This window comes from Sorex fumeus, unplaced genomic scaffold (assembly GCF_029834395.1).
Source record: "Sorex fumeus unplaced genomic scaffold, SorFum_2.1 ptg000042l, whole genome shotgun sequence".
Taxonomy (NCBI): domain Eukaryota; kingdom Metazoa; phylum Chordata; class Mammalia; order Eulipotyphla; family Soricidae; genus Sorex; species Sorex fumeus.
In genome coordinates this window covers 10,381,521-10,400,057 of record NW_026606099.1, presented here as the reverse complement: position 1 = coordinate 10,400,057, position 18,537 = coordinate 10,381,521, and the positions used below count along the sequence as shown (strand labels likewise).

Sequence of the window (18,537 nt, the reverse complement as noted above, 5' to 3'; positions counted from 1 at the left end):
TGAGCACAGTAAGAGATAAACCTACAGTTTGGTTCTTCCTGAGGACATCTCACTATATATTCCGCAGTCCTCGGGCCAGGTTAGTCTTCCTAGCCCAGCAGGGTCCTAGTCTCGTGGTTACTTACTTTTGGATCATGACAGCATTTGTCCATGATCATGCCCTCAACTTATAGTTGAGTATCGTGGCGCTTTCGCCTGGCCCATTTCGATGCCAGGGTAGCTCACAGCTTGCCCTGGGTCCATTCAGTCCCTCGTTGGGACCCTGCTTTTGGGGTGCTAGGAACTAAAGGGCAACTGAGTCAATAAAGCAGATGCCCAGGAGTAAATATTATTCGGAGTCAATCAACTCCCAAGTGACAAAGCATAATATTAACTGTCTTCCTGTGTCCACACAGAAAGGACGTTGCTTTAAGGTAAACTATGCAAAGGACACAACTTACAGTACAAGTTCAGTTTCCTTAGAAAGATCTGATCTTACAAGCGAACAGAATCTGATTAGGGAGAAAAGGTGATTAACTGGCTGGGGAGGAGAGCACAGAGAAGAGTTTACAGATAAACAGAGGAATGGGAGTGACTTGAGCACTGTGATGGGTGTGACCCGGTAAACCTGAGCTCCCTGTGGCAATGTTATTCTACAGTAAGTGGGCCTAAGTGGGCCACCAAGTCCTTAAAGTTAATCTCTAAATATTGAGCCACCTTTGTTCTATTGGCGAAAAGGAACGTTTCGTGAAGATTTTTATCATTTCTCAGACATGAGCCAGATACCATTTTTCTTTTCAGAAAGATGATTAGGGCCAGAGCAATAATGCAGCAGGAAGGGCACTCGCCTCGCACATGGCCAGCACAAGTTTGATCCCCTGAGCCCTACCAGGAGTGATCCTGGAGCACAGAGCCAGAAGTAAACCCCGAGCACTCTTGGGTATCTGCCCCTCCCCCCCATACACCCGCAATAATTAGTGCTTGAAATTTGTAAAGGGGGCAGTTACAGTTTTGAAAAACACAGCTATTGCATCAGTTATGTAGGCTTCATCTTATTTAAGCCTTTACAGGCTTTTTTTGTTTTTTTTCTTTTTGGGACACGCCCAGCGATGCTCAGGGGTTACTCCTGGCGGTGCTCAGGGAACCGTATGGGATGCTGGGATTCGGACCTGGGCCGGGCCGGGTGCAAGGCAGCTGCCCTACCCGTTGTGCTATCGCTCTAGTCCCTTTACAGGCATTTTTTAGGCTCATTGTCCTAATTTTTTTGCCCTTGATCCTCAGTAGGAAATGCATTTTAGGGAACGGAGCGAACACAGGCATTGAGGTGCTTGCTTTGCTTGTGGCTAACCCTGGTTCAATTTCTGGCACCACATAAGGCACCCAGACATCACCAGGAATGATCTCTGAGCTTAAGAGCCAGGAGTTAAGCCTGGAGCACTGCTGGAGGTCCCGCGTCATGTGTGGTGTAGTTTCCCCCCCCCCATCCCATTTTATGACTCTGTATATACTTTGAAACAAGTTTTACAAGCAATTGGTACATGCTTTGATACAAACTATTTCTTTTTGTTGTTGGGCGGGGGATAGCTTCGGGCCATACATGGTAGTACTCTGGCTACTCCTGACTCTGCCCAGGACTGACCCCCAATACATTGAGTAATAGTACAGCAAGAAGGGCACTTGTGAAGGTGTAACACATAGATTGGTGTGGGGAATTCAAATCTGGGGTCTGTGGGATTCGAGGCAAGTTCCTTAACCTTTGTGTTATCTCTCTGACCCCTCATTTCATTTTCTTAAGAATATTGGCACCAGAGAGATGATACAATGGATAGGGTGTTTGCATTGTATGCTGCTGACCTGGGCTTGGTCCCTGGTATCCCATATGATCTGCGGGCCCATCGAGAGTGATTTCTGAATGCAGAGTCAGGAGAAACCCTGAGCATCACTGGGTATCCCCCTCCCCCCCATAAGAAACACCTCAAAACAGGAAAACTGCTTGGGGTGGGATAGCTCAAGGACAAGAGCACCTGCCTATCATGTCCGAGACCTTCCGTTCAGCTCACCTCCCGGACCTACCTTGCCCTCCCCTGGCCCCCAGCATGAGCACCCCTGGACTTGGGGGCACAGAGGAGCCCCTGTGCCCCCACCCGACCCCCAAGATGAACACTGATGCTTGGTATGATAGCATTTTTAAAATTTTTTATTTTTATTTTTTTTGGGGAAGGAGGCACACCTGGCAATGCACAGGGGTAACTCCTGACACTGCACGCAGGAATCACTCCTGGGACCATATGGGATGCTGGGGATAGAACCCTGGTTGGCTGTGTGCAAGGCAGACACCCTCCCTGCTGTGCTATCACTCCAGCCCACTGTATATTTTTTTTAAAGGTCGGCTTTTGCTGAACTGATTTCACATCTATGTATCCAGACCCCACAGCATTTTTTAAAAAATTTTTTGTTTGTTTGTTTTTTGGGTCACACGCGGCGATGCTCAGGAGTTACTCCCGGCTTTACACTCAGGAATCCCTCCTGGTGGCGTTCAGGGGACCGACCGCATGGGATGCCAGGAATCGAACCTGGCCGCGTACAGGGCAAATGCCCTGCCCGCTGTGCTGTCGCTCCAGCCCCTCCCCACAGCATTTTTTGTTTGGGGGCTGTACCCTACAGTGCTCAGGACTTCGCCTGGGTCTGCTGAGAAGCGATCCTGGTGGAATCCGGGGACTATATGTGGTACCAGGGGTTCAAACTGGGGTTCACCTCACCAAGTACTTTACCTCCTGTTCTGTCTCTCGACCCCAGACCCACAAGCTTGGGAGCACAACGGATGACTGAGGAATAGATAACCGAGTCGTGTCATTGATAATTTACTCCGAGTCATTCTTTCATTTCCAGTTCTAGCTACTTGGTTTTGTGAACTTATTAATCACTAACCTCTTATTTGATATTTATAATGATCTATTTTCATCCTGGGAGGCCACACCCAGTGGTGCTCAGGGTTTACTCCTGGATCTGTGTTCAGGGATCGCTCTCACTGGGGCGTATGGGACCCTGTGGGGTACTGGGGATTGAACTCGGCCACATACATGGCAAGCACCTTACCCAGTGAACTGTTGTTGTGGTTTCTGTGTGTAATGATGTGTTTAATTTTAAAGATTTCAGGCTTTCATATGGTACACAAATAAACGACATTTTAGTTTGGTGGAGCACAGGACTTGATCCTGGAAAATCACTTGTTTAGGGCCTGGGCATGTAGCTCAGTGGTAAGTACTTGCTGTGTACGTGTGAGACCCTGGGTTTGGTGGAATTTTAGACTAAATTTTCATTGAAGTTCTGAGATTCATTTTGTTTGGGGGCCATACCTGATGGTGTTCAGGGCTTACTGCTTGCTCTGTGCTCAGGGATTACTCCCAGTGGGACTGGGGGGCCAAATGGGGTGCTTGGATTTGAACCCGGGTTTGCGATGTGCAAGACAAGCATTCTGCCTGCTGGATTATCTCTCCTGTCCCAGAGAACACGTTTTCTATCTTTTTTTTTTTTGTGATGCTCAGGAGTTACTCCTGGCTCTGTGCTTGGGGGACCATATGGGATGCCAGAGATCGAACCCATGTTGGCTGCATGCAAGGCAAGCGTAGCCCGACTCACAGTACTATGACTCTGGCTCCCCAGATAACACTTCTGTGGCACTATTTATACGATGTTATTCATGAACTTGGACTGTGAGCAGTCGTCTTTTTCCCTGATGTAAACTGATTTCCCTTCCCTCCTAACCAAAAATCATTCACTGATCATTCTGTTCCCGGAAAGGAGTCCAGGTCAAAGAAGAGTTAACTTGTGTGGAATCCAAGATGCAGATCTGTTGGGCTTTTCTAAACCACTCAAAGCCATGTATTCATTTCTGATGACAACTTTACACTTGTGTTGGCAGAATACCCATGTTGACAACTGTTGCCTGTGTTTAGTCTGCCCAGGAGCTCTACCAGCTAGCATGTTTGAGGAAAAACTTACACTGTTCCTGTTAGCAGTTATGTAAATATTAGACCTTTCTGATTTTGCGTCTTACAGCTACCCGTGGGGTTTTTGGTAATTTATATCCTATAATTGCCTCGATTTACCCCTTGGAATGAATTCAAGGGGGCTTTTTTGCCTTGTTTTTTATTTTGGTAGTGCTTAGGGCTTATTCCTGGCTTTGTGCTCAGGGATTGATCACTCCTCACAGAGTTGGGGTCCATATGTGGTGGCAGGGATTGAACTGAGGTCAGCTGTGTGTAAGGTAAGTGCATTAACCCTAGAACTCTCTTTATGACCTGTGGTTTTTTTATTTTTTTTCACATTCTTTACATATTTTTTCACATTCTTTCGGATCAGTAGGGTGTTTGAAATATGCCCACTTTTTGTTTTTGTCTGGGCCACACATGATGATGCTCAGGGGGGTGATTGTGAGTATGTGTGAGGGGGTAACTCCTGGTGGCACTCGAGTACCACGTGGTGCTCGGAATCAGAACAGCCTCATGCACGCAGTGCACGCCCCCTCGCCTATTTCTCCTGGCTCCGGCTCGATTATTTGTTCATTTTGCTTTTGGATCACACCTGGAGGTACTCAGGGTTTTTAAATCGTTTCTCCTTTCCTTCACGGATTTTGTTTTGTTTTTTATTTTTTCTTCTTGGCTTTTTGGGTCACACCTGGCCATGCACAGGGGTTCCTCCTGGCTCATGCAGTCAGGAATGACTCCTGGCGGTGCTCGGGGGACCCCGTGGGATGCTGGGAATCGAACCCGGGTTGGCCGCATGCAAGACAAATGCCTTACCTGCTGTGCTAATGCTCCCGCCCCTCCTTCGTGGATTTTTGTTTGTTTGGGGGGGCCATACCCAGCAGTGCTCAGGAGTAACCCCTGGTGGTACTTGGGATCATATGGGATGCCAGAGACCAAAACGGGTTGCCTGCGTGCAAGGCAAGTGCCCTGCCAACTGTCCCATCATCACTCTGGCCCTCCCTTGTGGGTCTCGATGTTGCCGCGAACCGGTTTGTACATGTGTGTGACTGTTGGCACACGTTTAGCCATGGTGTGTGCTGAAGCTTGCCATCAGCTTGGACTGCCACCTTGGCCATGTGCTCAGTGAGGTCTGTACTCCCTTGGGTGTCTGCCCAGGCGTGTCTCTGTGGGTCACACACCCCGGGTTGGGGCACAAGTTACAGTAGTTGCTTGCCAGGGGTTGAACTTCCCAAGCCCGTGGCTTTCCCACACATAATCTCTCGTGCCTCTGTGTGTGTGTGTGTGTGTGTGGTGCTGACACCCACCTGGCTGTGGTGTTGATAAAAATTGCTTGTCATGCAGGGGATGACAGGGCGGCACAGCTGCGGCTCCATCAGCAAACTCAATACCAGGCTGTGCTCAGTATACACAGGACACCCCTGGGATATGAACTTGGTTTTTGGTTTTTGTTTGGGGACCACTCCTGGTGGCGTTCAGGGCTCTGCTGGCTCTCTACTTGGGCATCAGTCCTGGTGGCCTCAGGGAGCAGATGGGGTGCCAGGGATTGAAGATGTGTGCAAGGCAGTGCCCTACCCACTGTACTCTCTGTCCAACCTCCCCACTTTTTCATCCCCTTCCTTTTTTTTTTTCTCGTTTTGGTTTCGGTTTTGGTTTTGGGGCCCTGCTCGGCTATGCTCAGGGGTTGTTCCTGGCCAGGGATCAAACATGGGTTCGCCCCGTGCGAGGCAAGTGTCTTATCCGCTGTACTATTTCCCTAAGTCAAAAAGTTTCCTCTTTTCCTTCGTTGTTGCCAAGAAGCGGGGCGGGGGGGGCACTTTTGACTCGGGTGGTCTTCTGGCTTCCCGGATTTCTTGCTTTGGCACTAGGGATCTCCAGGAGCTGTGCTGTTGGGATTGCACTGGGCACGTTGTGTGGGGCAGGGGCCAAATGGCCTCACTTTCTTCCTGCAGGGAAAAGGACTGAACTACTCCCAGGCCCCTGAGGTCCGTCATTGTGACGGTGGTACAGAAACTCTCGTTCTTTTATTTTGGATTATGAGGTCCTGTGCCCTTTTTTGGTTTGTTTCGTTTTGGGGCCCACCAGGTGGTCCTTCAGGGATGCCCCCAACTGGTGCTCGGCAGGGTCCCTCCTGGCGGTGCTTGGGATCCCAGCCAGGACTCCCCTGAGCAAAGCCCAGCTCCAGCCCTGTAAGTGGCCTCCCTGGCTTGCCTCTTGGTGCTGAAAGGCTGTTCCCTCCTCAGAGTATTAACACAGGACAACAATCTGTCCCTGTTTGTAAGTTTTAAGAAACGGTGTGAGACTAGTGGGGTCATTTTTCAAATTCTAAGGAGGCTGTGAGCCGCGTAACTGCGTAAGATGTCTTTCCTTTCCCGTTAGTTTGTCAGACTGATGTTTGACAGATAAAATTTTCAAACTTCTTTTTCTTTTAAGTGTGTGCGTATGTGTGAAGGGTTTGGTCACACAAGGCAGTGCGTGGAGGACTCTCAGCTCTGTGCTTGGGAGTCACTCCTGTGGGTACTCAGAAGGTTGTGCAGGGGCAAGGACTGGCCCTGGGCCTCCAGCCTGCAGGACATGAACTCAGTCCTTCTCGAGCTATTTCTTGGGGCCCCGAATGCAGTCGTCTGGGCTGGAGCTCTAGTACAGTGACTAGAGAGCTGGCCTTGCAGGGCAGACGCAGGGTCAATCTGCAGGATCCCCCGAGTGATCCCTGAGCACCCTTGGTGCTGCACAGAAAACCTTTTAAAAAATGAAAAATGGGGCTGGAGCCATAGCACAGCAGGTAGGGTGTTTGCCTTGCGCGCAGCTGACCCGGGTTTGATTCCCAGCATCCCATAGGGTCCCCCGAGCACCGCCAGGAGTCATTCCTGAGTGCATGAGCCAGGAATAACCCCTGTGCATCGCCGGGTGTGACCCAAAAAGAAAAAAGAAAAATAAAGACATTCTTTCATTCTTTTGCTTTGGGCCACCTCCAGAGGTGCTCAGGGCTTACTCCTGGATCGAACCCAGGTCTGCTGCAAGCACCCTACCCGATACGCTGTCACTCCAGTCCCCCAAATGCCATCTTAGTTTTCAGACTGAGTTTCGTTGTGCTTCTCTGCTCAAAGGGCACTAGAAAGGGTGGCAGTGAGGGATGGCGGTGTTGAAAGGACGATTTCAAGATCAAGTTTTATAACAGGCTCATTATTTCTTCCTTGTAGAGGAGGGACCAAAGTGAACTCAAGTATTTCTCTGATTGTAATCTGCATTTCCTAGAATAAAGCTAGTTCAGATCTGAGCCAGAGGCATAATTATGTCGGAATAAAATGCCCTGTGCTGAAAAGGGTCAGCTAACGGACTGGGACATCTATCTTAAGTTTGGCAAAACCTTGAACTCCTTGGGCCTTGTTTCTCATTCCTAAGTCAGTAAGACAAACTTACCTCACAGGGAGTTGTGGAGGATAATCTACTGCTAATTTGTGCAGTGTTTTCTAACAGTGAATTCTATCTAAGCATCTGATAAAACATGAGCAAACCTCATTTATCTGAGTAGTTGGAGAGAAGCATAGATAGAACTTAGAGATAGTTCAGAAAATTCATTAAAGTTATTTTTAACTTCATCTATCATCACAGACGTTATACCTTCTGTTTCCTGTGTATTTTCCAAAATGTTTTTGTGTTCTTTTTCATACAGATGTGAGGTAGGTGGGACAGATAACTAAAGGGAACATTCATCACGAAGACACAATAATCCTAAATGTTACACAAATCACCAAAGAGCTTCAATAATAAAGCTTTTTTTATGTGAAAGGAAACGTAACACAATTGGGTTGCCAAGCATTTGTGATTATATTTGGAGATTTCAACACCCTTTGGTGGTGGTTTAAGTAGAAATCAGTAAAGAAATAGAAAACGTGTACACTATCAGCCCGCTGATTGACATGTATATAATACTTCACTGAGCACAGCAGAATACACGTTCTTTTTAACAGTTTGTAAATATTTCCCAGTACCAAAACGTTTACTCAGAATTTGCCGCCTTCCATCGTACAAGAAGTCTCTCAAGATGAAAAGGATCACACAGTCCGCTCAGGATCACACATCCCAGCTCTGGTCTGGAATCTCCTCTGTGGCCTCCGCTTCGGGGCTGTTCTTGAGGGAACATATTTCCTTTATTTTACGGCCTTTCATCTCTGCTCTCCCTCCCTCCTCTTCTCTCTCATCCCACGTTCTCCTTAGAATTAATATCCTCCCTCTGCGGCCCGAGGGATAATACAGCCACAGGGCATTTGCCTTGCACATGGCCAAGCCTGGGTTCTAGCCCAGGAATCCCATATGGCCCCCTGAGCACTGCCAGGAGGAATCCCTGAGCACAGCCGGGTGTGGCCTAAAACAAAACAGAAAAAGGAATTAATATCCTCCTGCAGTCAGACTGTTTACTTCAAACAAGCGGCCAAAAATGTTTCAGGATAAATTCATGCAGCGTAAGTTTTCTGACCTTCGAGGAGTTATATTGGAAATAACAAAGGCACCTGGAAAATGCCCAACTCCTTGGAAACTGAATAACATACTTAAGTAATTCCTGGATCAAAGAAGAGATCATAAAGTTTAAAAATAACTGAACTCAATAAAAATGAAAACATGGCACATCAAAATTTGTAGGATTTAATGAAGGTAGTGCTGAGAAGGATGATCATAGTATTTAATGCTTCAGTTAAGAAAAAGCAGAACATCTGTAGTATCCTAAGTACTTTTTTTTTTTTTTTTTTTTTTTTTTTTTTTTTTTTTTTTTTTGCTCTTTTGGGTCACACTCCGCGATGCAGGGGACCATATGGGATGCTGGGAATCGAACCCCCGTCGGCCGCGTGCAAGGCAAGCGCCCTACCCGCTGTGCTGTTGCTTCAGCCCCCCTAAGTACTATCTTAACCTAGAAAAAGAAAAGCAAGTTAAGCCCAAAGTAAGCAAAAAAGGAAAAATAAAATCAAGGTGGAGTTGATGAGGTATAGAACAAAGCAGAAGAGAAAAATCAGGGAAACTGGATGTTTAATTGTTTATTTGAGGACACACCTAGCGGTGCTCAGCGTCTGCTCAGGAGATCATGCAGGGTTGGGAATGGAACCAGGTTTGTCAGTGCAGAAACCGAGGTACGTGCAGCCCCTGAAGACCTTTAAAACAATTGAAGCCTGCATGTCATACTAGACCAAAAAAAGACCAAAAACCCAAATCAAAAAACCCTTATCATCAGATAAGGAATTCGAGAAGGGGTCTCGTTTCTCTACTTAAAGTTCTATCGGAATATTAGGAACCACTCTGAATTTATATTCATTGTCTTAGATTAACATCGATGCTTTTGTTTGTCTGTTTTCCGCTTACACCAGTGGTGCTCAGGGCTGACTCCGGACTCTACTCAAGGCTCACTCTTGGCAGGGGTCGATAGAACCTCGGTAGGCGGTATGCAAGGCGAGCAAAACCCCCTCCCCGCTCCAGGCCCTGGGGCAATAGCTTCCTTGAAAGACAAATGACGGAACCTGACTTGAGAAGAAAAAAAGAATCTTGCTAGCCTATTCAGGAATCTATTTATTAATCGATCAAGGAAGTGGGACTTGCAGTTAAAAACCTTCCCACCTAGAAAACATTAGTCCAGATGTCCTCAGTGGTGACTTTCACCAAATCTTTAAGAAATGATCAGTTCTAGGGCCTGGAGTGATAGCACAGGTAGGGCGTTTGCCTCGCACGCAGCTGACCTGTATTCAATCCCCAGCATCCTATATGGTCCCTGAGCACTGCCCGCAGTAGTAATTCCTGAGTGCAGAGCCAGGAGTGATCCCTGAGTGTCACTGGGTGTGACCCCAAAAAAGAAATAATAAATTCTATACAAACTTGTAGAAAATTATAAAGGGCCTGCTGCTCTCCAAAATGCCTGTGTTTTTTTTTTCTTTTTTGGTTTTTGGATCACACCTGGCAATGCACAGGGGTTACTCCTGGCTCTGCACTCAGGAATTACTCCTGGCGGTGCTCGAGGGACCCTATGGGATGCTGGGGATCAAACCCGGGTCGGCCGCGTGCAAGACAAATGCCCTACCCACTGTGCTATCTCTCCAGTCTGCCTGTTATTTTTTCATTATTTTTTGGGGGGGGGGGCGATATCCAGCAATTTTTAAGGTTCACCCACTATGGGATGCTGGGAATTGAACCTGGCCCAGCCCTGTGCAAGGCAAGAAGAGCCCTGTGTGCTATACTATCACTCTGGCCCCAGTGTTCTGTTTTTTTTTTTTTTTTGCTTTTGCTTTTTGGTCACACCCAGCGATGCACAGGTGTTACTCCTGTTTCATGCACTCAGGAATTACTCCTGGCCATGCTTGGGGGACCATATGGGATGCTGGGAATCGAACCCAGGTCAGGCCGTGTGTAAGGCAAACGCCCTACCCGCTGTGCTATCGCTCCAACCCCGTGTTCATTATTTTTAACTTCACCTACAACCATGCATTTAACTTACATTTGCACTATTTAATTCGAGGGAGGGTGTGTGCAGTTCCCAGAGTTGCTGTGGGGATAATAGGTGCCAGAGATCAAACCCAAGGGTCCGAATGCAAGAGCGTCTGCCCATGATCCTTCAGGTGGAACCTGTCCAGTTTTGTCTTTCAGTGATCTAATTGGGATAGACCCACCTCTTGCCACTGTCAGCAAGGTGCCCTTTTGACTTTTCGGTAACAGCTCTGGAGACATGGCTAGCTAGCGCGGACTTACCCAAGGAAAATCCTCAACTTCTCCACCCGTGGGACTGGGGATGTGGCACTAGTGATGGAGCACATGGCTTACCTGGCGCTGGCTTCTATCCCAAGTACCTCAGCCCGTCCCAGCTCAGCTGGATGCCGACTAGCCCTGAACCTCTGAGTGATGCCAGATGTGGTGCTTGTAGCAATTGAAAAAAAAACCCCAGCTGTTTAACTTGGACACTGGTTAGACTCAGTTCAACATGCAGTGCTTGACACTTTTGTAGGCTCCCAATAAATATCCCATACGAAATCAAACAGTTTTGGACTAAGGGTCAGAATTAACATATTCATCAGCCCCTTGGCTTGGGATCGTAGTTGGAAACTGGACAAAAAGAGTCAGAAATATCTTATATGGCTTAAGTTACACATCAAAACAAAACTCGGGCAAGTTGGGTGGTCTGAGGTTGGCCATTGCTTGAGCTTTTATCTGTTGGTGGCCCTCTCCCACCACCCCCAGTTTGACTGTCAACATATCTGAAGTGTAGAGCGCATTTTTATGATACTATCGCATAGTAACTCACACTTAAAATGTCAGTAGATAAGCTCACATAGACACGCAAGATTCAGTCATTTTTGCTACGGGTCTGTTTCTTTTATTGCCCATTATGGTTTTGTTTGATTTTACAGCTTTATAAACGGCTACGGAGAAAAATTAGGCGGGAAATTTTTCAATACTGACTTGGTTTCATGCATCTAAATTGTAAGGCTATGACAAATACGATTCTTGTTGCAGTTACATCAAGGCAGTGGCAAAGCACAAAATTGTGCTGTGCGTTGAAGGAATTCTTAAACTTTCTGAAGTTTGAATCTGAGGTAACTTCTGATTCCAGTAAACTAAAATCTCCTTCGTCCGTCTGTATATTAATTATATTTTATCATGGTGATAATAATTTCTAGTTCAGTTTCAACCGTTACATTGGAAATATTTTTAGAGAGTTTATGGTCATACAAATTAATTTTACATCTCTTGACTGGCTTTGCTAAACTCGGAGAGAATGCACATTATCTAGCATTGTAGAAAGACTTAAAACACAGGATTTGTTAAAATGACCTGAAGGGGCCTTTATAATCCTTACCCCGCTGATGTCCAAAATCCCTTTAAACGGAATGACACCAGGGTAAGCACTGAGTCTTAATTTTATGGCTGGTGTTTGAAAAATATTTTATGACCATTATTGGGAGGGTGGGCACTGCACTTCTCTTTTAACCCTTTATGTTGTTAACATAATCTCCCAAAGAAGTGAGCAAAAAAAAACTAAGGTTCTTGGTAATTCATTCAAGACATTGTTGTTGGCCATTTTAGGATTTGTTTATAATGCAATCGCCAGGTTCTTCACCAAAGACGACAGGATCTACTAGTTCATGCTTCATCACATTTAATTAAAAGAGGAATGGGTGTGAGCTTAACACCCACCTGAGACTGCAGTGCCTGGAGATGAGTTCATTACATTCCAAGGATATAGTTGTTGGGAAGCACCATCTGGAAGACATTTTCCCGTAGCAGTGCCAAGTTCTACTTTCTCATAAATCTTGGAACAATTGGATTGCTAACTTCTTCCCAGCGATGGGTTTAGGCATGCCTAACAAAGTTTAAAGAAGGAAGACCTGACTTTTTTTTTTTTAAAGACTTGACATTTGAGAGAAAACCTTAAGTAGATTTTAATAGAGGAAACGGAACAAATCACAAAATTATTATGTTGTTGGATTGTGATCTGATAATGTGATACCAAGAGTTTGTGCTACTTATGCCAAGCACAGAACTTACGGCACAGTTTGCTGGGTCTGGAAGTATACTTTTTTTTTTTTTAATGGTGATCAGAGCAGAGAGGACAGAACAGCAAATAAAATCATCTATAAGGCCCGGGTTTAATTCCTGGCCCCTCATGTTCCCTTGAGCCTTCCAGGAGTGATCCCTGAGTGTAGCGCCAGGAGCAGGCCCTTATTAAGGCATCCTTTATTACTGAATATAATGTATATGTTTTCGTCTGAAGGAACGAAAGGCCCTTGACTTGCTTGCTTTGTCTGTGGTGCAGTAGGTTGGGATGATGTGCAGACAGGATACTTTGCACAGAATAGTTCTGTGGCTGCTTGGAGCACTACCTTGTTTTGTTTGTTTTGACCTGATTTTTAAAGGATCAAGAACTGGAGCTGGGCTAGCCGAAGGGAAAGTATTTCCTTTCGACACTCCTCTCTATTAATAAAGTTTGTGTTGTCTGTATGTGGCTGGTTAATGATAGGAGTGTTAATGACCACAGTTAATCTTCCTCCTCAACTCTTTCCTAATCCAGTCTCTTAAATAGACATTTAAAAAGCTTTTAACTCCCCTTGAATTGGGTGCTCATGGGCTTTTGGTGGAGGTGGAACGATAGTTATCAGCCCATTTAACAAAACCTGAGACAGCTAGGACAGCTGTAATGTGCATCTCTGTGGTGTGTTTTTGTTAAAATGCCACATGGCTAATACTTTGGAAATCATAAATCTAGTGGGAGAAAACATCTTTATAGAGGGTGTTTTAGTTTTATGCTGCGTGTGTTATGAACCTAAAACCCCTGGCACGTCTAGATGCATAACGAACAAAGAACATGGACTGGATGGAAAAGGTTCTGTAAACACAGTTTCTTTTCATCTGTTTTCTTTGCCACAATGTGGCTGTAGGGACGATTCCTTGCAGACGATACTGTAGCTGATCATCAAGTCTTCGCCTGAGCCACACCAGCTTTCCTCCAGACTTGCCAGAGAAATGGGGATTTCCAGTTCTGGACCTGTGGAAATCGCCCATCGGTAGCATTTGAAATTAATACGTGTGGTCGGGAGTTTTGCGTAGGCCGGCCTCCTTTTCTGCTCTGTCGCCTGGCGGGCTTCCTGGGAGGTTCTGCCATCCTAGCAGGCTTGATAGAATTTATGTTGAAACTTAAAAATGAAGAGAGCTCATTGACTGTATACATCGTAACATTTGTTCTGCCACTTCCTTGTAGTAGAGTGAGGGAGCTTAAAATAGATTTTCATTACTCTTTTGTACAACGCGGAGAAAGCTTAAAGCAGATTTAGAATTATGTGTGATGCACACACTGATCGCCTGTTTTAGTGATGCAAGGAAGATGTATAGAGTCAGACGGTTGAGTGGGCTGGAACATCTGCTTGGCGTGCAGGAGACTTGGATTTCGTCCCCGGCGCCTCATAATCCCCCAAGCACTGAACTGGGAGTAGCCCCTGAACTCTGCCGGATGCGCCACCTCCCCTCAAAAAGAAAAGAAGAGAAGGAAAGAAAAAATGCTGAACCGTTGATCTAAGAGCGCCTAGAGAGGAGCCCCGGGGAGAGCGGAGAGGGCTCGTGTGCGCACGCGCCAGCCACGCTAGGGTCCAGGTTTCATTCCATGAAATTTCCCACCCTGAAACGCGCCACTGCGTTTCCCACCCGCTTCTCCCCCACGAAAACTCCCAGGTGTGGCCCTAGTGTGATCCGGGCACCAGAGGGCCTGCGCCAAACCCCCGTTTCTGGGGCTGGAGCGATAGCGCAGCGGGGCGGGTGTTTGCCTTGCACGTGGCCAACCCGGGTTCGACCCCCAGCACCCCATAGGGTCCCCCGAGCACCGCCAGGAGTCATTCCTGAGTGCAGAGCCGGGAGGAAGCCCTGTGCATCGCCGGGTGTGACCCAAAAAGAAAAGAAAAAAACTTGTTTCTGGGTCTAGACTTCAAACCCTTAGACCCTCATAGCCTCATCCCCAGGAGGGGCCCCCACCGTCACATGGAAGGAAGAGACCGGCCCGAAGAGGCTGAACTGGTGAAAGCAGACAGCAGAGCCCACCCGATGGTTCTGTGGTTCCGGTATTGATTGGTTCAGGCAAATAACTGACCTGGCACGTTGGTTCTTTTGCATTGTCCCAGCCCCCTCTCTGTCATTTCTGGGGATTGCTGGGCTTTACGCATTTTTTTCTCTTGGCCTTAGAGCGTGTGGGTTGCTTGTCCCTCTCTTTCTGCTTCACTTCCTTGTCTGCCTCCTCCACCTCCCCCTCGTGTGTGTGTGTGTGTGTGTGTGTGTGTGTGTTTCTGGAAGATTCATCTGTTAAAGAAATCTCTTCTCAGTGACTTGGAATGTGGGTCCTAACTGCCCCTGACCGCAAAGCTCTTTGATGTTTTTTTTTTCCAAATCTGACTTCCAATCGTATCCCTGGTGAAGGTCTCCGTCCCGTACGTTTGCGTGTGCGTATGCGTGCGCGCACGTGTGTTTCAGTATCCCTGCTCTTGTCAGATCACCAGGATTCGCCTGTCGTTGCTGGTCCCTTTAGCGGAGCGGTTCTTGTGTGTCTGTCCAAGTCTCGGGTGCTGAGGTTCCGGGCGGCCTGGAAACTTGAGAAGCCGCGCGCCCCCTTCCCGCGGAGATTTCCACCAGGATAAGGTTGCTCTCCCAGACGCAGACTCTCCTCCTCCGTCATGGTATCGGGATTCCACCGTGATCACTCCATCATCCTGCCAGCCATGTCTCATTTCTCATCCTGGAGAACTCCCTCCTCCCCGCGCAGTGGGAAGCCCCAGTCTGGGTGCTTTATCTGGTCCAGGCTCTCCGGCCCTTAAATTGTTCGTCTGGCTTTGTGTTTCGTTTGACCCTAGTACGCTGGGTCGCACTGTCTGAAGAGAATTATGTCCCCTCCGATGTCTGGGTGCATTTCTCATTTCTAACTGCAGCTCCTGAGCAGATCTGTAACTTCAAGGTTAAGATAAGACACATTCCATCAGAACTATGTCGTCATCCTTGCCAGCTTCTGATCTGTGACCGTCCAGGAGATTTACAAGACAAGTGCCTGCCATTCTTTATAGAATATTATGGTTGGACTCTGACTCCTGGCATCGGGCCCAGTTTGATTTGTCAGCTGTTACAAAATCCATTTCCCAAAGAGAGGGACGGGAGGCAGTGGTCACGGATGGAAAGCGGGGGATTGATTCGACTCTGCGTTCTGTCTTGGAGGGCCAAGGTGGACGCCAGAGTGGTTTTGCCCCTCATACCGTGGAAGTCGTGTTTTCTGTCCTGAAAGGGGTCACCGCAGTCGTGGGGTTGCCATCCTCCGTTCCCGGCCTCTGTCCCTTCTCGCAGGATGACCGTTGCTCTTCATCCTGCCGTCCCCAGTGCTGTTCGGAGTTGCAGGTAGCACGCATCTATTTTAATCCATCCTGGAACAGGAGCTCACCTGCCTACTCCACCAGCTGATTCGTTTGTCTGCGCCGAGTTAGCATAGACCTCTTCTCCCTCTCTTGCCTTCTGCGAACGCGTTGAGCTCCAAGAGTTAACTGCGTATCGTACGGTTAAAGGAATTTGGAAGGTCATGAATTTCTGCTGTTTTATTCGACCCTATAAGACTTGCACAAAATTTCTCTTTGGGGGATTTACAGCACTTTGGTTTCATCATAAACTTTCTCTTCTCCTAGTAGGTAGGCAGTGGGGATTCATTTGGCCCATTTTAGATCCTCGGTTAGATTAAAAAAAAATTTGACCGGCTGGAGTGGTAACACAGCGGGTAGGCTGTTTGCCTTGCACATGGCCGACCCGGGTTCGATTCCCAGCATCCCATGTGGTCCCCCAAGCACCACCAGGAGTGATTCCTGAGTGCAGAGCCAGGAGTAACCCCTGAGCATCACTGGGTGTGACCCAAAAAAGCAAAACAAACAAAAGAATTGACCAGGAATCCTGTTTAAGGAGACCCTCCCCCTTCATAATACATGAACTTCCCTTCCTCTCTTTCCTTTCCCTTTTCTTGAATATTTTATGAAAAAACAATTTTTAGTTTACTTACATGAATGAGATAATATCTCTTTCTTACTTTGGACACCCTGGCAGGCTACCGAATGTCACCTGCCCACAGGGCAGAGTCTGGCAAACTCCCTGTGGCGTACCCAATATGCCAAAAACCAGTAACAATGATGGGTCTCATTCTCCTAACCCTGAGAGAGCCTTGAATATGGCACTTTTTAAAATCTCAGGGCTAGGACGAAGGAGACGTTACTGGGGCCTGCTCGAGGCAATCTACGAACAACAGGATGATCGTGAGTTACTTACACGGCAAGTTAATCACCAGATCAGAATTCTGATCTAAATTCTGTGGTATTTTCACATAGCCCTTCTCTGAGAGTTTCATTTCATTTTTTTTAATTAGGGGCCTGTGAGAAAGCTCAGAGCCCCCAGTGCTGTGCCACTTGGTCCTCCAAGCGCTTCAAGGAGTGAGCACCAACCCGAGTATTGCTGGGTGTTGTCGACTTTTTTTTTTTTTTTTTTAGGAAGAGGGTTGAGGATATAGCCCAGTGATAAGACCATTTGCTTTGATACGTGAGGATTTGGTTGAATTCCCGCGAAAACAAAAGTTCTGAAGTTTGTTCTTTGAGTCAGTCCGTCTCTGTCTATTTTCACTGTGAAGAAGCCTGTGTTCTCTCTTCGTTTTATTTTATTTTGGGGGATGGGGGGTTGGAGGAGAGTGATACCTAGGAGTGCTCAGGGCTGATTCCTGGCTCTGTACACAGAGGTCACTCCTGGTGGTGTCCAGGGAGCCACATGGGGTGCGGGGAATCGAACCCGGGACCCACCCTGTGCAAGGCAACCGCCCCACCCGCTGGACCATCGCTCAGCCCCCTGCTGTGTTCTCCAGCACACGCTTCTTTCCCTCCCTTCACATATTTCCAAGTAAGGCCCAGTAAAAACTGTTCCTCTTACTTTGCGCGCGCGCGCGCGCACACACACACACACACACACACACACACCTAAAAACTAAAAAGGCAGCTTTCAATTCCAAGATTTCCTGATGGGGCCGTTCAGAGTAGAGGGAAAATCTCTGTAGTCGAAGTGTCTGCCTTGGGGTCAGAAAGATAGCGCTGCGCTTACGGTCTCATGTCTCGCACATGGTCTCCCCACACTGCTGGGTTGACCAAAAGACCCAGAAAAAGGCCACCTTTGGTCGTCTTATCTGGCTTTGTCTGATCATCAGACTAATCACTCTGTTTTCCCCTCAGTCACATACTTGCTCTGATCGTCTGTTGTTTTGATTTGGGGCCACATCTGGTGGTGCTCAGGAAATACGTATTCCTGGCTGTGCTTTTAGGAATCACTCCTGGTGGTGCTCGCGGGACCATATGGGATGCTGGGATTAAAACCCCGGTCGGGGAGGCAAGGTCGGCAAGCGCTGGACGTCTGGCTATAAAGACCGTCTGTAAGGCTGAGGGTATTCTAATACTTTTAAAGACCAAGCCAGGAAAGTTTTTGAAACTGCATGCGTGTATACATCGACCTACAATTTCATTTGAAAGGTTCTTTTCTTTGCCCTGGGGCCGCTCTGGCTGTGCTCTGACTCACGCCCGGCCCTGAGAGCAGGGATCCCTCCCTCCCTCCTGGTGGGACTTGGGGGACACCCAGGTACCAGGCTCAGAGCCCTGGTCTGCTTTGTGAACGCCGGTCGGTCGGCTGCTACGCGCGAGGCCAGTGCCCTGCCCGCTGTCCTCGCTTCTCTGGCCTCTCTGACTTCACCGGGAAGGTGCTTCGCTCGTGCTTGGTGCCTCCAGGTTTTGCTTCTGTACGAACTGGCCCTCCCAGAAGGAAAGTTGCGTCATGCCTGTGCAGGACTACCCTTCCCCCTCTCTCTCTCATCCCCCTGCTCCCGCGGCTTCCCCCCCCCCACACACACACAAATTTTAATTAACTGTTCAGTGACAGATGGTGGAAGGCCTAGTCTGAGCGCTTCTGGGGGGCCGAGTAGGGGGTGGGTGGTGGGCGGTTGGTTCCGATTCTGCTGCGCGGGACCCGGCCCTTCCCCTCCCCCCTCCTCGCCGGCCCTCGCGGT

At 47.8% G+C, this 18,537-nt stretch overlaps 1 protein-coding gene across 1 annotated transcript in view; it reads left to right on the top strand.

The window, feature by feature from the left end:
* CBX5 (chromobox 5) overlaps positions 1-18,537 on the top strand; it is a 39,105-nt gene that overhangs the window by 1,922 nt on the left and 18,646 nt on the right. The gene's annotated exons all lie outside the window — the stretch shown is intronic.